Consider the following 19902-nt stretch of genomic DNA (forward strand, 5'->3'; position numbering starts at 1 on the left):
GTGCGGCCAGGGGCTGTCCGAAGCCCCGGCCTCCAGGACCCGCTCCAGCTCCCTCTTAGGGCCCCGGCCCCCCCTCCCCTCGCGCTCCGGACCCCCTCCCCTCGCGCTTCGGGCTGCTGCCCCTCGGCCCCGCCCCGCCCCGCCGCCGGCCCCGCCCCGCGGCCTCGCCATTCCCGGGCAGGCCCCGCCCCCCGCCGCGAGCCCCCCCGGCCCCGCCCCCCGTTTCCGCTGGCGGCCGCGGCGGCGGCGGCGGTGCGGGAGCGGGAGTGAGCCGGGACCCCACGTTCCCCAAGCGCGGTGAGTGCGGTCGGGGCGGGCGGCGGGCCCGGGGGCTCGGGAGCGCGCGGCCTTGCGGGGCTCGGGCCCGCTGTGGGCGGGCCGCGCCAGCCCCGGCCGGGATCTCCATCGAGGGGAGCGACTCCGGGGCGTCCCGGGGAGGGGTGTCGGGAGGGCGGTAGTGAGCGAGCCGAGGGAGGGATGGGGTAGGCGCCCTGTGAGGACGCGGGAAGCGGCCGGGGAAGGGGGTGTGTGTGCGCGGAGTCCGGTAACAGAGCGAAGAGGGGTCTGCAGGCGGAGAGGCTCGGACGAAGACCCTTTGGGAACGTGGCTGCGGGAGAGCGGACAGCGGAATGCCAAGTGAAGGGATGGGAGGGCTGTAGGCTGCAGCAGAAACAGAGAGCCTCAGAGCTGTCAAGGCTTTCTGACTGTGTGGCTCCGTGGACTGGCTTGGGGTAGTCTATAGCGCGCCCTCAGGGAGGGCGGGAGCTCGGGCGGGGCTGGGATATTGCCTGCCTCCCCCCTTCGCCGGACACCCCTGACCACTCCTTGGGCCACCGCTGGCAGATCGGCACTCACAGTGACAGGGCTTTGGCACATCCCGAGTTCCAAGATGTAGTCCATCTGTGTATCCAAGTTTAGGACTTTAAAAAACTTTCTTGTGGTTGGGGAAAAAAAAAAGTCCCAACAAGAAACTGGCTTGTTATGTGAACAGTGTTTGTACTTGTGTATCTCAGAACTGGATCCAGTCTTGGATGTTCTCTTTTTGAAAAAGATATTGGCCTCTTCCCTAACCCCTCCCCAAATGCGTGTACTGCCTGGGCCAATTTGAAGTATTGGAGTAATATGGGATTCCCCCCCCCCCCCCCCCGCCTCCCGGGTTGTGTCGACCTTTCCTCCCCATCCCAAAAATGGGGATTAGAAGGCAGCAGCTCACCTCCCTTTGGTCCAGAGAAGCACACTCATGTGAGGGTGTCTTTCTGACCTGCAGCTGCCCCCTTCTCTGAAGTGACTCAGGTATTTCCTCCTCCAGGAAGCTTTCCTGGACTAGTGGAGAAAACTGAGGACTCATGCTCTGATCCCTGTATACCCACCAGCTTCCCTCTCTACTAAAAATAGCCGCAGAGAATGTTTTGTATGTATGTTCTGCTATAAAGATGTGCAGTCAGCTTGTCATCGTAAGTAATGGGGAGGGGAGGCGAGGTATTATGGATAATTTCAAACAATGGACTGGACAAATCATTTATATTTAGCTAAGGAATGCAGCCAGGGAGGCAGACATTCACAGGGGCTTCCTATCTTCCACCTGGTCCTGGCATGGCTGATGCAGCTGGGCTCTGGGTTGGGGGTGAGGGAGGGAACAGGATGGGGGTGGAGAAAACTTTGAAGGGTAATTCAGTTCTGCACTCACTCATTGAAGACCTGCTGTGTGCAAGGCTCTGAACAGCTGAGAGTGGACCAGAATGGAATGGGATTGTTTTTTGTTTGACCTGACTAAATCAGATTTTAGTCTTTAAATCTATGAACAGATATTTAGTATTAATCACAATAACCAGTGTTTATAAGGTAATTCGTAGTTGGTCAAATGCTTTCACTGCGTTATTAGCTGTATATAATTTTATTTGACTCACACCTAATCTTGTTAAGTATATGTTCTTTTTAATTGTCTTCTTATAGATTAGGAAAATGAAGCTCAGAGAGAATAAATGGCTTCTCTGAGGTTACAGAACTCATTAGGTGGAAGGAAGCAGAACTTGAACCTGTGGCTTCTGACCACCCCCCTGCCATGTGTTTTGCATTATGCTGTGCTGTCTCTGTCATTCTTCCCTATTAAGTCTGTGGAAGCTGGGCTCTGATCTTAGCTCTAACACCATCTGTTTGTGCAGCCCTGGACATGTTACCTCCCCTTTTCAGCTCTGTGTTTTGGAGGGTCACTGGATTAAAATGTTTCTAGAGTCTCTTCCTGAGTTAGATGATTAACAAAATAAGATGCCAGGGACAGCCGATCAGTCAAATAATAAGTGTGCTTTATTTAAAAAAGTTTTTTATTGTGTAAAAAAAGTAACAGAATGTATCATCTTCATCATATTTAAGCGTAGAGTTCATTTGGGTTAAGTATACTCACGTTGTTGTGCAACAGATAGATCTCTAGAACTTTTTCACCTTGCAAAACTGAAACTGTACACCCATTAAACAATAACTCTCCATTTCTCCCCCCCCCGCCCCCCACCAAACCACTGTTCTTTGTGTGCTTTATTCTGCTCCTGCTATGTGCTTAATAAATGTTGGCTTTAAGGAATTATTAAGGAGGGTTGTGAAGAAGCAGCCCGGCTTCAAAGGGAAGTCCTGGGGCCTGTGGTAGCTGGTTGGAGTGCTGGCCACATCCCTGTGTCTAACTCCAGTACCACTGTATTGGTGAGTAAGTGAGTGAGTGGGTGAAGCCTTGGGCAAGTGCCTTCACCTCTTTTAGCTTTAGCTTCCTGCTTGCAAAACCAGGATAACAATATGAAGCTCTCAGGGCTGTTGGAAGGAGCAATGAGATAATGTATGTGAAGCTCGTAGCTTAGGGCCTCACACACAGCAGGTGTGCAGTAAATGGTAGTTGTTATTTATAACCTAGCTAAGGAGACTAGACTAATATGCTCAGAACAAGAGAAACAAGACTTCTTCTACCATTAAGGCCTAGGCCTGGTGTGATTGTCATCCTCACTGACTAAGAGGGAATGAGTCAAATCCAGGTACCTTAGTCTGGCACTCAGCATCCTTCCTATCCATCTCCAAGCCTGCCTGGCTAGCCTTATCTCCCACCCTTCTCACCCAGGGACCCAAACTGATCTCCCAAGCATGCTGATTTTCCAGCCAAACTGATCTCCCAAGCATGCTTTGCTCATTCCTCCTTTGTCCGTGAGTTCACACTGTTCCACCTTTCTGGATTGCTCTTCCCTGCTCCCACCTCCCCCTCTTTCAAGACCCTACTCATGCCTGAGTTCCTTCTTGGAGGCTTCTCTGTCCACCCATCCATCAAAGCACCTCTTTTTCCTTGGAACTCCTGTGGCATTTTCTGTCTTCATCTCTCCTGACTTTTATACACTGCCTGGGGGTGATTCTTTAGTGAAATCCACCAACACTTGGTGTGTGTGTCATAGTACAAGAGTCTGTGCTAAGTTCTGATGATACAAAAATGAAAAAGATAAAGGTCCTTGTTTTCATGGCGTGTATAATGCAGTAAAAGGTCAAGAGAGGGGTTCAAAAAGTGACAATTCAAGGTACAAGGTGAGTGGCCCATGGTATTATGTGAGTTCGAACAAGGAGATTAACCACCTCAATTCTGGAGAAGCACCTCATGCAGCGGGTGGCATTTGATGTGAACTTTGAAGAGTGGCTTGCAGTTGAGCAGAAGGGAGGAAGGATCAGCCTGTAGAGAGGCACTGAGAGTGTGGGCTGGTGAGTAGGTTGCATGAAGAGAAATAGAAGGCTGGACCAGGTAGACAGTGGGCCTATTGTGGGTGGCCGCAAATGCACAGCCAAAGAATCTCATCCATTCGTCCGACCGTTCCGTCATAAGGAGCTGAGTGCCCACCATTGCAGGCATTGGGCTGCTGCTGGAGAGACAGGAACTTGGCAGGTTTTCGAGCAGGGGCCGCAGAAGCAGGGCGAGGTCTAAGGAGGGTGAGTCTGGGGCCCAGGAAGGAGGAAAATCATGGTGGGGAGAGCAATGGGCAGCTGTGAGGAATGGCAAGGTGGAGCTAGACCTGGGACATTTTGGAAGCAGGGTTAGAGCATTTGTGAATTAATTGAACGGGGGTGGTGAGGAGAGGAGGAAGGTGCACTGAAGCTGATTCTAAGCTGGGTGACTGGGAATGTGCAAGGCCATTTACTGTTTCCATTGTGTACCATCATTTCTCCAAGTAGATGATAAGCCCCTTCAGGGGGTGGATTCTGACTCCCTCTGTGTTCTTCCTGGCCCACTACTCACTGCTGAGCATCACAGAGTGGGCACAGTGTGTACCTCTGATGTCCTCAAGAAATGAATCTTGTATCTTCTAGAATGCCAGATTTGTATCCGCAGCAGTCTTTGTGCATGGGCCTGGCTTTCTCCAGTGTCATGTTTCTGCAGAGAGCCAAGTGTTTCCTGTATATATTTTCATACCCCGAGGTAACTACCCTTTCAACTCCTGCTGCAGATTTCTCTCTCACTTGATGGGCATTTTCCACCACGTTTTTATTGCTCCACAAGAGAAAGTTTGGATGTGGTAGAGATGAAAACAACAACATGTCCTGTTCCTTTACATCAGCCCCATAGGGGATGTGCGTTACACTCAGGTCTCAGTAAAGTTCAACAGTTTTACATATCTTGAAAGTTCGGGTCATTTTGTGAGTGGTCAAAATGACAAATGTTAAGCCCTTGATGCCAAGGTCTACTCCACAGATGGCAAATATGTATAGCATGGATTCTGTTCCTTCTGTAACTGCCCACAGCAGACATTACTAATAGATCACAGCTGTCTTAACCACCAGGCCAGGGCTTGGGTTCTGCGTATGATGCTTTAGGCACCCACTACTAGCTGAGTGAACTTGGTGTAGCAGCTGGAACCAGTTTACCATTTCTGGTTTTCTCCATCTGTTGATTGACTAGGTTCTAGATGGGAGGCCTCCTCTCCAAAGAGTGGCCACTGCTGGACGGAATTCACCCTAGAGTGGCTTCACAGCAAAGCAATTACTTAATTTTTTATTTTTCTGCAGGAATATCCTGGGATCTTCTCCCCTCAGTCAGCAGCCAAGGTGCTTGTAGGAAATTCAAAGAAACAGGTCAGTCTGGGTCCATCGTATGATGGGGTCTCTGAAAATCTTTGTGTTATAAACTGTCTAAAGTCATTCTTGGGGAGGGAGGATAGAATGAATGGTATGCTGATGTTTGCTAGATGTCTCTCTGTCGTGGTTTTTGACTTTGCATTTTGATAAGCTCCTAAAATTGGGCTTTGGGGGTAAGGAGACAGTTACTCCCTCCCCACTATTTCTGATTGATGGCTGGGGTAGTCCTCTTAATTTCTTTCCTGGCCACCTTGATTACAGGGAGGAAATCCAGGGACGCAGGAGAGGCCTATACCTTCCTGCTTCCTGTCTCCTCCCGGCAGGCTTGGGAGCCAGGGTAGAGGACCTCCCACTAGCTGGCCAGAAAAGAATCTGGGGGAATCCGGCCAATCCTACCTGTCTCTGTTCTCTATAGTTCTCTATCCTGGCTGCCACAGCAATGTCCCTGGCCCTCCGGGTGGGCACCCTCTGCCAGGACCCTCTCCAGGATCCTAATCTCTGCTCCCACAGCTTCCTGGGGTCTTGCTGATAGCTTCTTTGTCCAAGCACTTGTGCGTCAAGGTCCCTGCCCTACTGGAGCCAGGCAGAAGCCACTTAGGCAGTAAGGCAGCCCTTGTGGATGGTGCTGATTCAGGTTCCCTGGGGGTACTGCTTAAAGACCTGGGTCTTTTTATGTTTTAATTTATGTGTGTTTTATCCTGTGGCTTTCTCCTCCTGGGTGATTGGTAAATCTCTCACGTTCCAAGAACTCAGCAGTATGGGGGTGGGGATGGGGGTGGTGGTTGGAAGGATGGTGCTGGCTGGTAACTTATCTTGCCCAAAGATTCCTTTCTCTGTGAGTTGCAGCAGAGACAATTTGGTGTCCCAGGAGTGGCCACGGACCTCTTATTGTCCTGCCATACTTTGCACGTCATACTTAGGATGCCAGCGTTCACATTTATCATCATCACCAGTAGCCATGGTTTCAGACTGTGTCCACGACGAATTTAACTGAAGTCATATTAAATCTTCATTTAAATCTCCTTGAATTTTCACAAGAATCCTACAAGGTAGCTGTCATTTGCCCCCATGTTACAGTGGCCGCAGCTGAGGCTGAGGGCTGGCCGGAGCCTGGCCTAAGACCACATCTGTAGTGGCAGGTGAGGCGGGGATTCAGACCCTAGCCCGCAGCGCCTACTTTTCCTACCACAGGCCAGGAGCCCCATCTTGTGGCTCCTGAGAATCACCTCCAGGTCCCTCCTTTGGCTCCCGTGGCAGGAATGTGGGAGCTCCCATTTTAAGTCTTCCCCCCTCCTCCCTGGGGCTCGGGTGGGGTGTCTGCTTTCATTGTTGCGCTGTGGGGTTTGGAGCACCGCCTGTGGATGGACTGTGCAGTGCAGCCAGGCACAGTGGCCTGAGCCCAAGGAAACCAATCTGGCAGACAGCAAGCAGCAGGGAGGGAAAGACTTGAGGACTAGGTCACCCCTTGCCACTCAGCGCCTCCTGGCCCCACACAGTATGGCCTGCCCCATCATGGAGATCCTGTGCAGCCTGCTTCTGGGGGGTCCTGCCAGGGCAGAACATGGTGGCAAGCTTCCCAGGAGGTCTGCACAGCCTTGGGGAGACAGACGGCCCCTGACACCACCAGTCATTTCTAGCCAGAAGACCGTCCTGTACATTTGGGAGGGAGACCTGAGGGAAGGACCTCCAGACAGGAAGTTTATCCTTTCCTATGGTTTTGGCCTCACAGGGCTTTGGTTGTGTCATTTCTTGTCATGCTGTTGAGCCTCTGGAATGATGGCCAGCTCCTGGATGGAGGCTCTCACCCGGCTCCTGCCTCTGCCTCTAATGGGCTTTGTGACCTTTGGCAGATTAGTTGCTTTCATCAGGCTGGTTTCTTCACCTGAAAAATGGGAGTCTGGACCGCCCTTTGCTAAGGTTCCTTGAGCTTTGATAAAGGTGGTTTCTGAGTGGGACGAGGGGGTTTTGGCTTCCAGTCCTGGGGCTTCCCGAATACCTCCTCCTCTTACAAGGGCCCTTTCTGCCTCTGGCCTAGAGGTACATGGAGGAGGAAAGAGTGAAGTTAATGATTAAAACAGAGGCCCTGGTTTCTGATGGAAGTGGGATGGGGCGGAGGTTGTTTACAGAGATGGTTGCCTGTCCGGTCAGTGGCAGGGTCTTGAGGCCTGACTTCCGTCCTGTGCCGGTGGCCCTGCTGCTGCTTTCATTTTAACTGCCTCCTGCCCCTGCCCGATGCATTTAGGAGCTAGAAGGTTCCATGGCTGCACTCCAGCCTGGTGAGTTGACAATTTCAACTTCAGTTATAGCCACAGCATAATGAAGCGAGAATATCTGCCTGGGTGTAGTCCAGCTTCCAAACCCTTTCCCTGGTACTGAACCAAAAACTCAGCCTGAACTGGGTTGAGGTCCTTGTGAATGTGACAGAGCCAGAAGGAGCACCTCTGCTGGCTTTGAGTGTCACAGCCTGTGTGCTTTAGTCTATACTCAGGAGTGAAATGTAGATTATTTTTTGAGTATCTATTGTTTAATACTGTCTGTGCTTTTGGGTTTATCACACCTCTTCTCTGCTTAGTCTTCCTTCCCAATCCTCAGACAGTGGTGGGAAATTAACTGTATTTTGAATACTCACTTTTTGAGAGTCTTGTGACCATATCTATGCTCAATGGTCAGTGTTTGTTTGAATATCTGACCTTGTGATAGGAAAGGATGTGAGTGGAGAACTGTCCAGGGGGTCTGGAGAGTCAGACAGCTCAGCAGAACCCCTGGAATCCTCTCGCGTACTGGGGGGGGGGGGGGGCTTGACTGTCTCTGCAGGAGGGCTGAGGGTCCTGTTCTGGCATGGGAGCTTGGTGCGTTCTTAGCCTTGGCCTTAGCAGCGTAGGCCACTGCTAACCCTTATTGCATCTTCATGCAGATTCAAAAAACTGCTGTTTCTCAGGTTAAAAAGAAACATTAAAGCAAATACATGATTGTAAAACCTGAACAATGCCCGTCTCTGCCTGGGAATTCCCCTGGAGCCCTGGCTGTGTATACCCACCCGTGCCCACAGCCTCCTACCAGCATGCGGGGCGCATGTGGCTGGCGGCACATGTATGCGTGCTCCTCCCCCTCCCAGTGAGGGAAATGTGCCAGGCTCTGAGTCAGGGAGAGGGCTTGGGGGTGGGGACGGGTCTCTGAGACCAGTGGACAGGTGAGGGAAGTGATCTCAGGGGGGGTGCTCAGAGCAAGGCTGGGACAGGGTGTGGCCATGCACATGTGTCTGTGTGCGTGTGGGTTAGTATGCATGTGTTTGCCCTAGCGTGTGTGTGGCTGGGTGTGCCCATGTGGGCTTGTGTGGGAAGGAGTTCTCTTGTGTTGTTCTGGGACTCAGGTGAGAGGCCCACCTGAGCCCTTTCAATACGTCACTGTCTACCTGTGGTGGGAACACCCCCTCCTTAGAGGGCGGTGTAAGACTTGAACACAGTACCTGCCAGCCCTACCTAAGCCCTCTTACCTGGCCACCTGCCACAGTGTGGAAACGGAGGCTTAGGGGGCTGATATTCTCCAACAAGCCCTGGGGGTGGCGGTGCCAAGGACAGTGGGAGCAGAGCCTGCCTGAGCAAGTCTCTAGCCCCCAATAGGGCCAAGCCCTATGGAAGGGCTCAGAGGGGCAGGGTGACTGGCTGGGTTTGAATGGGACTGTATGAACATGTAGAATGACATGTTGTGTTTTAGAGAAAGTGAGGTAGAGGTCTGGGCTTGCAATTTTCCACTTAATCCTGAGAGATTCTAAACAGCTTTGTTTAAAAACTGGACGTGCAGATTGCAGGGACCTGAGGGAGGAAGAGCCGTTGGGCCCCCCAGGAAGGCAATTAGGTTTGAAGCCAGAGTTTGGATCCAAATACAGCTTGTGGGACCTGGAGGGTGGGGAGGGAGAGCCCCTAGAGCAGCCCAGGAGGCATGAGTCAGTGTGAATTAGCAGCCGTTGCAAATTGGCTCCCACTTGCCTGTGGAGACGAGGTGCATGGGGAGGAAGCCCTAGTCCGGGGTCATTACCCACCATCCAGCCGGTGGGCACAGAGAGGGAAGGGAGTTGGAATTGCCTGTCTGTGCTCTTTCCCTCTCCCACTATTAGCCAGAGAAGCTGGAGATGATGGTGGTCAGTCAGCCTGTGTCTACGAAGGTGCCCCTTGAGGGACAGTCAATTCCTGCAGTGCAGGGAGATCATAATATAGTACACCATCCAATCCAGGGCAGGGCTGGGTGGAACTTTCTCTGAGGACCCCTAGAGGGTCCCAGGGGAGATGGGGCTGGGCCTCGTGGGAGGGGTGGGATTGTGAGAGGCACTGGAAGGGGTTCTTTGAGTGGTCGCGGTGGTGGGTGGCAGGCTTGGAGGTGGAGGTCGAGATGGGTGTGACCTGGAGATGAACACGGGGAAGGGGGAGGAGGGCTCCGGCCTGGGGGCACCTTGAATGTCATCCAGAGGAGAGTCAGATTGTAGGAGGCTGGCAGTGGGGTGCAGGTGCTGGTCCCTGAATGGGGGAATGACAGGATGAAAGGGATGTTTTAGGAAAAATCAGCTTGTAGCAGAATTCAAGGTGAATTTTTTAAATATACCTTTCTTTGTTGTTGTCACAAAAAACCCCACAGATTCATTATAATATTCGAACATTACATGCATTATATAAAAGGAAAATCTCCTATAATCCTGCCCTTCAGAGATAATCACTGTTAATACTTTGGTTTTTATTCTTTCCAGGTATTTTTAGGATAGACCGGCATCCAGCTGTCTACCTACTAACTTAACAATTTCCATAAGTAGAATTGTATTATACTGACTGGCAACTTCTCCAGCCATCTTTCCACATCAGTGCATAGAGAATGACCTCATTCTTGTGAATAGCTGCACAGACTTGCTGGATGAGTTTTGTATTGATTGTTTATTGCTGTATAACAAACCACCCCAAAATTTAGCAGAACCATTTTTATTTGCTCACAGTTCTGTGGGTTAGCCATTGAGGCCCAGCCCAGTTGGTCTCATTACCTAAGCTCATTAATGTGGTGACCGTCACCTGGTGGCCCTGCAGGGCCTGGACAGTCTGAGAGCCTCTTTCAGGTGTTTGGTGATGTGTGTTGCCTCTCATCTGGGCCCCTCTTCCCCAATGTGATTTCTCATTCTCAAGGAAACTGTCCTTTAAGGTGAAATGGGATCTCTGGGACCTCTTGGGATCTAGGCTCTGACGTCTCACAGGGTAACATCCATCTGCTGCTTCATCAAAGCAAGTCAGAGGACCAGCTGGAACTCTAGGGTTGGGGGGAAAACTCCACCTCTTGAAGGCGGCCTCCTTCATGTGCCCAGAAGGAGGAGAATTAGAATATTTGGGAATAGACCCCACCAATCTTTCTTTCTTTCTGTCTTGTCTTGTCTTTTCTTTTTTTCTCTTTTCCTTTTCTTTCTTTCTTTCTTTCTTTCTTTCTTTCTTTCTTTCTTTCTTTCTGAGATAGTGAGCATGGGTGTGCACAGGGGAGAGGCAGGTGAGAGAGAGGGGGAGAGAGAGAGAGAGAGAGAGAGAGAGAGAGAGAGAGAGAGAGAGAAAATCTTAAGCAGGCTCCATGCCCAGCACGGAGCCTGATGTGGGGCTCGATCCCACAATAATGAGATCACAATGTGAGCCAAAATCAAGAGTCGGATGCTTAACTGGCCAAGGTGCCCCTAGACCCCACTGATCTTTGGAAGACAGCAAAGGCTTCTTCCCCTCCCAGCCCCCTCTTTACTATATGGGTCAACATGGGAAATTGGCATGGACAGGACACTTAATCTTGTTGGGCAAGAAGTGCTGTTTGAGGTGGATTCTCTGTGTTTGCATGTGTGTGGGGCTCGTGCTGAGTGTAATTCAGAATTTGGGCTTTGGAGCAGACTGCTTCTCCTGCTAGGGCGACTGGAGCTGTAGAAGTAGAGCTAGACACTCTAGAAGCTGCCAAGAACTTGGCTGCTTAGTACCCCTTGCTAATTTTCATGACGTCTCTGAAGAATGTGAGTCCGTGAGTGACAGGTCTTTAAGAAAGCCAGCTGGTCACTCCAGATCCAAGCCTCTGCTGGGAATTCTTTTATTCATTCACCCAGCAAATACTGCACCTACTAAGCCCCAGACTTTCTCTCCATCCTCTTCTAACTGCGGATGTGAAATAGAAAGACCCAGGCCTGTGTGATTCACAGATTACACTTTTCCTTCTCAGGCAGCACAATGGACTTAACATTTCGACTTCCCACAATGTATTTATTTTTAAAGTTTTTTTTCACCTGCCTTGGTAGCTCTTCTCTCCTGTGAAATGTCACAAATGGCAGAGAGGCAGAAAGAAACAGGGGAAGAGCCAGCTCCGGGTCATTTATGAATCCCCAGTGCCAGTTTAGACGATGCAGCAGTGGGGCTGCTGGTGAAGTCCTCCCCAGCACTGATCGTTCATCAGACTTACCTCTCCTTGGAGATCTCGGGCTGGACTTGATGAAATACACTTTCTCAGCACAACAATGTTCTTTGGCCTGTCATCTGCCTCGTGGTTGGTGCATTCATCAAATAAGAACAAAGGCTGAGCGGGTTCCACATTTGAGAATGCCTCGGTGTTTTATTTTCTCCCTGCTCCCTCTCAGCATTTCTTGGAAAAGAGATGTTTCGTGGCTGCAGGCTTCTCTTTTTGTGAAAGTGCAGTCCATGCTGCACAGCTCAGCCTCTCGGTCGTTCTCCCCCCTCCTTCTCGACTGTGCTGTGGGGGAGCTGACCCAGCTCTGAGAGAGGACTTGGCGAGGACTGTGGGGAAGGGCGAGTAGCTGCCCTATGCTTGGAGCCACCCTGCTACATCTGGGTGACTTGGGGGCCAGCATTGTGCTACTGCTGCAGGGTTAATGGTATCTGATCAGCTCATGGGGCTTACTGTGGACCAATGTGTAGGGTTGAGGAAAACGTGAAGCCTTGTCTGCAAACCTTGAGAAAGCTGGCATCACAGCAAGATAGACCTCAGCAACTCCTTTTGGACAAGGAATTGGAAAAACTGGATGGAGGACCTCGGCCTGCTTCAACTGAGAGTTCACTGCTTGCTAGGTAAATTCCCCATCAGTAGAGACCTAAGAGGCCTGTCTTGGATTCCTAACTTCTCTGCCCATGCCTACACCCCCCTTTCCGGTTCTCTACAGCTGTGAGAATGGATTCACATGTCAGCATGCTCAACAGTCATACTATCAATTCATCAACAAGCAGTTATTGAATACTTTGATTCTTTTAAGATCTGAGGCATCTTTTGGTCCTGGTGCTCCAGGTGATGAGGGAGCTTCTGTTCAAGATGGTGGTGTAGGAAGATCCTGAAGTCACCCCTTCCCATAGACACAGATCTACAGCTACCTAGGGGAAAATTCCCTCCGAAAAAGACCTGAAAACTACTGGAGTAAGCTCCTTCACAATGGATAAAGAGGCCACGTCGAGATGGTAGGTTAGGCAGAGACATAGTCTTGCCAAAGACTCCACCCCTGGCACGGTGGCCCACATTTGGGAGGGATCTCACAAACATGGAGCTTGTTCCTGTGCAGCGAGGAGTTTGTGCCCCACATTAGGCACCCCAGCCTTTGGGACCTGCATTAGAGACACGAGCCCCCAAAACATCTGGTTTTGAAAACCAACGGGGCATGTGTCTGAAAAAGCCACAGGGCTGTAGGGAACCCAGACTCCACTCTTAAAGGGCTCGTGTGCAGACTCACTTGTCCTCGGACCTAGTGTAGAAGCAGCAGTTTGAAAAGTGCCTAGACCATAAGTGAAAGGGATCTGTTTGCTATTCTTTTATTTATTTGTTTGTTTGTTTAGTTTAGTTTTTGACAAAGAGAAAGCGAGAGAATATGAGTGGAGGAGGGGTGGTGGGGGGTGGAGAGAATTCCAAGCAGGCTCTGTGCTGACAGGCTCTGTGCTGATGCAGGGCTCGAACTCACGAACTGTGAGATCATGACCTGAGCTGACATCAGGCACCAGATGCTTAACCAACTGAACCACCCAGGTGCCTCCGTTTGCTATTCTTAAGGCGTCTGCCAGAAGGACAAGAGCCTGTTGGGACTGTCTCCAGGGACAGAGATGCTGGTGGGTGCCATTTTTGGTGTTCTCCTTCTACCCAGTTAGTGGTGGTGGTAGATGGCAGATGACATTTTGTCACTCTCCCTCTACCCTGCTAGCACTGGTGGGTGCCCCCGTGCACTACTCCCTGAGACTGTGCCTCAGCCAGCAGGACAAAAGCCCCGCCACTACCTGCTGTCTGACTACAGCTCCAACAAAGCTGGCCTATGGATGTAGCCCACATAGGGATGCCTGAGCACCTGGCTCCAGTGACCAAGGGCGATTGTGTTTCTGGGTCAAATGGGTCTGAAACAATTGGAGAGACAGTTCTTGGCAGACTGCCATCCCCAGAGCACTGCACAGACAGCAGACTAAAACACACTCCCAGTTATCTGATGTAAAAGGCCTATTTACTTGCCCTGGAGCTTTAGCCTGAGGGGCAGGCTTCACATTTACAACACATCTAGAGGCTACAGAGGTGCTATCAGGGAACATAGGATACCATCTTTGAGCTGATCCTCAGCCTTGCTATACCTCTCAGAAAGTTTGCTGGTCCCTCCCAGAAAGGAGCCTCACGTTTTACAACTGTCACTGAGGGGACTCCTCCAGACTGCCTGTTTTGCAGGTCAGCAGGGTCTGTGATTATGTTCCCATAAGACTGCATATATTTGCATGCTTTAAAACCTGCTACTTGAGGATCTAGCTCCCAAATGGCCTGAAACCAGGTGCTAACTGAAATCTTCCCCCTGGAACACTGACACATCTTGGCATAACCTCTACAACAGGGACCCACCAGGAAAAAAACCGGCTGCTTAGATAATCACAAAGGTTCAAGAGGCAAACAAGAGCTAGGGCATGGTTGAACAGTAAGGTTCATCTCCTACATAAGGCCACTCCTGCAAGACTGGGAGAGATAGCTGTTTCACCCAATGCATAGAAACAAACACAGAAACTCAAGCAAAATAAGGAGACAGAGGAATAGGTTCCAAACAGAAGAACAAGATGAAACCCCAGAAAAAAAAAAAAAAACAAAAAAACAAAAAAACCTTAGCGAAATAGAGATAAGTAATTTACATGATGTAGATTTCAAAGTAATAGTTAAAAGATGCTCACCAAACTCAGAAGAAGAATGGTTAAACACAGTGAGAACTTCAACAAAGAGATCGAGAATATAAGTACCAAGCAGAAATAGTAGAACTGAAGAATAACTGAATTGAAGAAGACATGAGTGGGTTTCAAAAGCAGACTAAATGAAGCAGAAGATAGAATCTGTGAGCTGGAAGACAGGGGCAGTGGAACTTACCCAAAAGATGAACAAAGAGAAATAAGAACTAAAAAAATGAAGGTAACCTAAGGGACTTATGGGACAATATCAAATGCACTAACATTCATATTATAGGAATTTCAAAAGGAGAAGAGAGAGCAAAAGAGGCAGACAACTTATTTGATGAAATAATGGCCAAAAACTTCTGTAACCTGGGGAAAGAAACACACATCCAGATCCAGGAATCCCAGAGAGTTCCAAACAAGATGAACCGAAAGAGACCACACCAAGACACATTATAATTAAAATGTCAGGGCACCTGGGTGGCTCAGTTGGTTGAGTGACTGACTTTTGATTTTTGCTCAGGTCATGATCCTGCTCTCTCTCTCTCTCTCAATCCCTCTGCCCCTCTCCTTGCTTGCACTCTCTTTCTCTTTCTCTAAAAAAAAAAAAAAAAAAAAAAAAAAAAAAAATTAAAATGTCAAAAGTTAAGGATACAGAGAATTTTTTTAAATGTTTATTTATTTTTGAGAGAGACAGAGCTTGAGTGGGGGAGGGGCAGAGAGAGAGGGAGACACAGAATCCGAAGCAGGCTCCAGGCTCTGAGCTGTCAGCACAGAGCCCGATGCGGGGCTCAATGACCTGGGCTGAAGTCAGATATCCAACCGACTAAGCCACCCAGGCGCCCTGAGAGAATTTATTTTTAAGTTCACCTATTTATTTCTGAGAGAGAGAGTGAGAAAGAGAGAGTGGGAGAGGGGCAGAGAAAAGGAGAGACAGAATCCCAAGCAGGCTCCATGCTGCCAGCACAAAGCCTGATGTGGAGTTCAAACCCACAAACTGTGAGATCATGATGCAAGTCGAGATAAAGAGTCAGTCACTTAGCCAACGGAGTCACCTAGGCATGCCCAGAGAGAATCTTAAAAATAACTTGTTACATACAAGGGAGCCCCCATAAGACTATCAGGAGATTTCTCAGCAGAAACATTGTAGGCCAGCAGGGAATGTCATGGTATATTGAAAGTGCTGAAAGGGAAGCGAAAACACTTCCAACCAAGAATACTCTACCTGGCAAGGTTATCATTCACAATTGAAAAAGAGATAAAGAGCTTTCTGAAAGCTACAGGAGTTCATCAGCACTAAACTGGCCCTACGTGAAATGTTAAAGCTAAAAAGAATGGGGACTAATTAGTAACAAGAAAGCATATGAATGGTAACCAGGAAAGGCAACTATTTAGTAAAGGTGTTGGACTAATCACTTATAAAGCTAGTATAAAAGTTAAAAGATAAAAGTATTAAAAATAATGTAACTACTATAATTAGAGGATAGACATGAAAAAGATGTGAAATGTGATATTAAAAATATAAAATGTTCAGGGGTGGAGTAAAAGCATAGAGTTTTAGAATGCATTCAAACAACCTGCTATCAACCTAAAATAGATTCCTATGTATATGGGCTGTTAAATATGAGCCTCATGGTAAGCACAAAGCAAAAACTCATAATAGATATGCAAAAGATAATGAGAAAGGAACATAAGCACAACACTGTAGAAAGTCATCAAACCACAAGGGAAGAAGCCAAGAAAAGAAGAAAGGAACAGAGAGGAGCTACAAAACAAACAATAAACCATAAACAAACACTACAAAATGTCAACAAGTGCATACCTTAAATTCTACACAGAATATAAATAATTGGATAAATTCTCCAATCAAGACATAGAGTGGCTGAATGGATTAAAACAAACAAACAAACAAACAAACAAACAAACCCAGTATTCCACTATGAGCTACCTACAAGAGACTCACTTTAGATATTAGGACACATAGAGACTGAAAGTGAAGGCATGGAGAAAGATGTTTCATGAAAATGGAAACCAAAAGAAAGCAGGGGTAGTTTTACTGACATCAGAAAAATAGACTCTTAAACAAAGATTGTAGGGGCGACTGGGTGGCTCAGTCAGTTAAGCGTCCAACTCTTGATTTGGCTCAGGTCATGATCTCATGGTTCGTGGGTTTGAGCCTCACATTGGGCCCTGGGCTGGAAGTGCGGAGCTTGTTTGCGAATCTCTCTCCCTCTCTCTGCCCCTCCCCACTCATGCTGTCTCTAATCTCTTTCAAAAAAAAAAAAAGATTGTAATAAAAGACAAAGATGGAAACTACATAATGGATAAAGGGGTAAATCCAGCAAGAAGATATACCATTTGTAAATATTTATGCACCCAACATAGAAGGATCTAAATACACAAAGCATATATTAAGTGACCTAAAGGGACAAATTGACAGCATTAGAATAATAGTAGGGGATTTCATACCTCACTTACATCAATGAATAGATCATCCAGACCAAAATCAATAAGGAAACATTGGCTTTAAATGATATATTAGACCACATAGACTTAATAGATATGTATAGAACTTTACATCTAAAAGCATCAGAATACACGTTCTTTTGGAGTGCACATAGAACATCTCCAGTATATGTCACATGTTAAGCCATAAAACAAATCTCAATAAGTTTAAGAAGATTCAAGTTATATCAAGACTCTTTTCCAACCACAATGGTATAAAACTAGGAATCAATTACAAAAAGAAAGTTAGAGGGGTGCTGGGTGGCTCAGTTGGTTAAGTGTCTGACTCTTGATCTCGGTTCCAGTTATGATCTCAAGGTTTGTGAGTTCAAGCCCTGTGTTAGGCTTGCACTGAGAGCACAAAGCCTGCTTGGGAGTCTGTCTCTCCCTCTGCTTCTCTCCCACTCATTCACTCTCTGTCTCTTTCTCAAAATAAATAAACTCAAAAAAAAAAAAGAAAGAAAAATCACAAATATATGGGGATTATGCAACATGCTATTGAACAAACAGTGGGTGAATGAAGAAATCAAAGAAGAAATAAAAAATTTACTTGAGACAAATGAAAATGGAACTACAACATACCAAAATCTATGAGATGCAGCAAAAGTAGTTTTTTTTTTAATGTTTACTTATTTTTGAGAGAGAGAGAGAGAGAGAGAGAGAGAGAGAGAGAGAACGTGAACAGGGGAGAGGCAGAGAGAGAGAGGGAAACACAGAATCCGAAATAGGCTTCAGGCTCTGAGCTGTCAGCACAGAGCCTGGCGCAGGGCTCGAACTCATGAACCGCGAGATCATGACCTGAGCCGAAGTCAGAAGCTTAACCTACTGAGCCACCCGGGCGCCCCAGCAAAAGTAGTTCTGAGAGGTACAGTCATAGTGATAAATGTCTACTTCAAGAAATAAGAAAAATCTCAAATAGTCTAACTTTATACCTAAGGAAGCTCGAAAAAGAAGAATAAATGAAGCCCCAAATTGTAGAAGGAAGGAAATAATAAAGATCAGACTGGAAATAATTGAAATAAAGACTACAAAGATAATAGAAAAGATCAGTGAAACTAAGAGTTGGTTCTTTGAAAAGATTAACAGAGTTGGCAAACTTGTAGCTAGGCTCACTAAGAAAAAAAAGAGATGGCTCAAATAAATAAAATCAGAAATAAGAGAGGAGAGGTTATAACCAATACCAAAGAAATACAAGGGATTGTAAGAGACTACTACAAACAATTATGTGCCAACAAACTGGACAACCTAGAAGAAATGGATAAGTTCCTAGAAGCATATGATCTTCCAAGACGGATTCATGAATCATAAAAAATCTGAATAGATTACTAAGGAAGTTGAATCAGTAATCAAAAACTTTCCAACAAACAAAAAGTCAAGGCTTCCCTGGTGAGTTCTGTCAAACATTCAAAGAAGTCTTAATACCTATCCATTTCTCAAGCTCTTCCAAAAAACTGAAGAGAGGGAATGCTTCCAAACTCATTTTAATGAGTCCAGTGTTACTCTGACACCACAAAAAAGGAAAATTATAGGCCAAGGGGTGCCTGGGTGGCTCAGTTGGTTAAATGTCTGACTTTGGCTCAAGTCATGATTTGCGGTTTGTGAGTTTGAGCCCTGTGTCAGGCTCTGTGTTGACAAGCTCAGAACCTGGATCCTGCTTCGGATTCTGTGTCTCCCTCTCTCTTTGTTTCTCCCCCACTCACGCTCTGTCTCTGTCTCTCTCTCTCTCAAAAATAAATAAATATTTAAAAAAATTTAGAAAACTACAGGCCAATGTCCCTGATGGACATATGTGAAAAATTCCTCAGCAAAATATTAGCAAAGTAAACTTAATAATACATTAAAAGCATCATATACCATGATAAAGTGGGATTTATTCCAGGGATGCAAGGATGGTTTAACATTTTCAAACCAGTCAATGCTACATTAACAAAATGAAGGACAAAAATCATATGATCATTTCAATAGATGCAGAAAAAGCATTTGACAAATTCACCATCCATTTGCAATAAAAGCTCTCAACAAAGCGGGTATAGATGGAACGTACCTCAACATGATAAAGGCCATAAGTGACAAGCCTCCAGCTGACATCATACCAATGACAAAAAAACTGAAAGCTTTTCCCTTAAAATCTGGAACAAGAAAAGGATGCCCACTCTTTTAACTTTCATTCAACTTAGTATTAGAAGTTCTGGCCAGAGCAATTAGGCAGGGAAAAGTAATAAAAATCATCCAAATTAGAAAGAAAGAAGTAAAACTGTCAATGTTAGTGGAGATGATTTTATATTTAGAAAATCTGAACGATTCCACCAAAAAACTGTTAGAACTAATATATGAGTTTGATATAGTTGGAGGGTAGGTACAAGACCCATATATAAAAATATGTTGTTGTTTTTTTATACGCTAAGAATGAACTATAGGAAAGAGAAATTAAGAAAACATTCCCATTTCATGGGGCACCTGGGGTGACTCGGTTGAGTGTCTGACTTCGGCTTAGGTCATGATCTTGTGGTTTGTGGGTTCAAGCCCTGCATCAGGCTCTGTGCTGGCAGCTTGGAGCCTGGAGCCTGCTTCGTATTCTGTGTCTCTCTCTCTGTCTCTCTCTCTGCCCCTCCCCTGCTCGTGCTCTGTCTCTCTCAAAAATAAAATAAAAATTGGGAAAAAAAAACAATAAAAAAAAGGAAACATTCCCATTTCAAATCACACCAAAAAGAACAAAATACCTAGGATTAAAGTTAACCAAGGACGTGAAAGACGTGTACACTGAAAACTATTACATTGATGAAAGAAATTGAAGACACGAATAAATGGAAAGATATTTTGTGCTCATGGGTTGGAAGAATTCATATTGTTAAAATGTCCATATTTTCCAAAGCAGTCTACAGATTCAGACTATCAAAATTCCTATCAAAATTCTGATGGTGTTTTTCGTAGGAATAGAACAAACAATCCTAAGACTTATATGGAACCACAAAAGATCCCAAATAGCCAAAGCAACCCTGAGAAAGAGGAACAAAGCTGGAGGCATCATGCTCCCTGATTTCAAGCTATACTATAAAGCCATAGTAAACAAAATAGTATGGTATTGGCATAAAAACAGATACAAAGATTAGTGCAACAGGGTAGAGAGCTCAGA

At 47.0% G+C, this 19902-nt stretch overlaps 1 protein-coding gene across 5 annotated transcripts in view; it reads left to right on the plus strand.

Moving 5' to 3' along the window:
• The first annotated feature begins 215 nt into the window (after window positions 1–215).
• The window catches only part of TSPAN9 (tetraspanin 9), a 204249-nt gene continuing 184562 nt past the window's right edge, over window positions 216–19902 (plus strand). The window contains exons 1-2 of one of the 5 annotated variants that reach the window (XM_030321446.1): window positions 216–297; window positions 5020–5085. The gene's annotated coding sequence lies outside the window, so the exon portion shown is untranslated. Of the gene's footprint in view, window positions 298–1436; window positions 1455–4365; window positions 4433–5019; window positions 5086–19902 lie in introns of those variants that run through there. The other 4 variants (XM_030321445.1, XM_030321444.1, XM_032593898.1 and 1 more) reach the window with 4 other exon arrangements.

The sequence above is a fragment of the Lynx canadensis genome, chromosome B4 (genome assembly GCF_007474595.2).
Source record: "Lynx canadensis isolate LIC74 chromosome B4, mLynCan4.pri.v2, whole genome shotgun sequence".
NCBI lineage: Eukaryota > Metazoa > Chordata > Mammalia > Carnivora > Felidae > Lynx > Lynx canadensis.